Below are 3,230 nucleotides of genomic sequence, written 5' to 3' on the forward strand. Positions count from 1 at the left end.
CTTGGGTTTTTTATATTGCTTTCCTCCGCGAAGCGGAAGCACTTTGGCCGTACTTCCTCCTGCCATCAAAACTCTTTGATTCTCTCAGAAGGTTTAAGGAGTGAGAATAATACGACATAGTAAAGGGTGTTCTAACGGGAAAGAAAGAAAGAAAGGAAGAAAGAAAGAAAGAAAGAAAGAAAGAAAGAAAGAAAGAAAGAAGTGTTGGTGTAACTCTGGGACGTTTATGAATGGGACTATGTATATTTGAATGGGACTATATATTTTCTAGGTTTAGCGGAAGGATATTGTACATTGTAAAAAATTCTTTGCAAATTCCAGGATGTATCCCAGAATACATCACGGGTGCGTAACTTGAATGTATTGCGTATGCTGAAGAAATGCATTTCGGGAGTTGTGGTTTATTATTATTCAGCGCTATCGTCTACCTCCTAACGCGTGTACGAAGAGTTATACTTTTGTTCTTTTGCGGAGGATTTGCTGGGCATGATGGGAGGAGGACAGAATCCCTGAAGAATTTGTAAAAGAGCCACAATAAACTTTTGCTCCCGTTGTTTGATTTGTTTTAATTATTTGTCATTTCCCCCGGGTTTTGTTGCAATAAATGCAACATGTAGTCATAGTTTAACTTGCATTAGTAGCATTTTTAACTGCTACGCTTTTGTACCTTTGGAGTTTTAGGTGGATCTCCAGTATATCCCATAGGAAAAAGCACATTGTCAGAATTTCATTTTGTGGTAGGCTGAATAAAAAATGCTCATGTTAGGTAGGTTAAGCACCTTTGTTTACTAAGACTGGAGGCAGATTTATGGATGATTTGTAATGTGTACTTTTTGGCAAATTAAGATTATCCTGTGGATCCATATGCTAATATGATTGTAAATCAAAGTTATATGGGTTTTTTGTATATTGCAAATGATGCTGGGTGGAGGCTATCAATTTCTAAAGCTTTGATGAGCCCTGTTGGTTAGAGCAGAGGTCTCCAACCTTTTGGGCACCAGGGACCGGTGCATGGAGAAAGGTTTTTTCCCCCGTGGACCAGAGGAGGTGTGGTTTTCAATACTGCTTGCATCTTGAGGATGGAGCTTTGCTTGTTTGTGCAGCCTGCTTGCTGCCATGCTGCGGACAGGTGCTGGTCTACAGACCAGGGTTCGAGACCCCTGGGTTAGAGGTCTTTCTAATAATATTTATTTATGTATTTATTGGCTGCCCATCTAACTGGGCGGCTTACAGTTACATCTAAGTTAAAATATAAAAGTTAAAATCAAATATTAAAACCAAAGACACATGGGGAGGATGGGGCTGGAGTGGGGGGGATGTGGGATCTGTTATTAATCAACCATCTCCATTGCGCCTTTCCCCCACTGGGGTCCCAAGCTGACTGGCACAGCCACACCTTTAGGCTCTTAAGAAAAGATAGGAGGATTGGGGCCAACCTCACATTGGGGGGCAAAATGTTCCAGAGGGCAGGAGCAACAGCAGAGAAGGCCCTCCTCCTGGATCCCACCAGCCGAAATAATCGGGCTGACAGAATATAGATGATATTCTCCTGCAATTTGTAGTAACAGACTGTCTTTTGGACAGCATCAGAATAACTACAAGTTTGTCTTAGAAAGCTGTTTTATAATATATTGCAAATAGTGGATAATGAAGAAGCGGGAGAGGAATACTACCGATACTTTTGAATTTTGGTTTTGGAAAAGACTCCTGAGAAAAACAAAACAAATGGGTCAATGAAGAAATCAACCTAGAGTTCTCACTTGAGTACAAATTACCAGGCTCAAATTATCCTATTTCTGATACATTATACCTAGATCTCTGGAGATGGCTCTAATGCTAGGAAAAGTGAGAGAAAGAGGACAACCAGCAGCAAGGTGGATGGATTCAGTTACAGTGGTGAATAAGGCACTCTTAGAAGAACTGAAAGATCAGGTTAGAGCCAGACCATCATGGAGAAAATCCATGTATGTGATTGCTCAGTCAACTACAACTTGATGACAATGACATAATTAATTCAGACATAAGGACTGCAATGGGCATATAAGCTTCTATGCATTGGAGATAGAATAGCCAGCCATTCTAACACTCGCATTGGTAAAACTCAATGGCCTTCTTTGTAAAACACATTTAAATGGATGAGGGAGTGACATGTAAAAACCAAAATGACCCAGCCTATTAGCCCTAAGGGAATAGTTTCAAACCTGAGCTTCTTTGGAGTAAGACTATCTTAGGGCTGTTATCCACCGGGTTAACCAAAGGGTTAATTTCCTAAAAATGATTCAGATGAAGTTCTAGGAAGACCTTACGAAAATAAGGAACTTTAGACATCCCATCTGTATGTCTCATTCCATTTTCAGTAATGCTTCTGGTGGTGCCAACCCTGATTGTCACTGAAAAATGCCAGGAAGTTGGAAAACAAGTGATACCTTTTCACCTCTTTGCTGAAACTGGGAGTACTGTAAATATTGTCACTGTCTGGCTGGTCAATATATCCTTAATAATGCATTATCAATCCACAGCATTAATATAACAGAGGGGATATTTCAATTAGCTAAGTCATGTGAACCATGGACTATAGGTGAATAACGTTGCAATAAAATGGCTCTTGTTCCTTTTTGCCTGCCACTAATGTTAAAATTTCACATCTGAAGTTTTCGCACACTAGTCATAATTATTGGTATGATATCTTTGTTATGATTAGTACATAAATTAGCAGAGAGAACTGTTAACCACTGACCAATAACCCTAACCCATTTGGGAGAGAAAGGGTGAAACAGTTGAAGTACATAGTTCTGACATAATTGATACAAAAGTCATTGCTGAGCAAAAAAGGAACAAGAGACAATAAAATTGTTATTATACCATATAGTAGTAGCATATTCTTACTTAAATGGCTGGGAAGAGGTTATAGCATGGGCAGGATAACTAAAAATTTAATTTTTATGTGTGTTATCCTATAGTCAGGTATTTTCCTAGTATATAATTTTATATAGAAATGAGTATATGTATATATATATATACTCATTTTTTGCTGATATTACTATTTTGAGAATTTAAATCTTGGGTGAAATTTTAAAAATGACGTACTCTGCAATAGATTGTCAAAATAGTAACATCAGAAAAATGGAAAATCGAAGTAATGAAAACCTGGTCCTTAAGGTGGCCCTCTATCATCAGGTAAGGAGAGTTCATAAAGCGAAGTGCAGATACAAATTCAATATATTTTCTAC

The sequence above is a fragment of the Protobothrops mucrosquamatus genome, unplaced genomic scaffold (assembly GCF_001527695.2).
Source record: "Protobothrops mucrosquamatus isolate PMUCROS unplaced genomic scaffold, P.Mucros_1.0 scaffold423, whole genome shotgun sequence".
NCBI lineage: Eukaryota > Metazoa > Chordata > Lepidosauria > Squamata > Viperidae > Protobothrops > Protobothrops mucrosquamatus.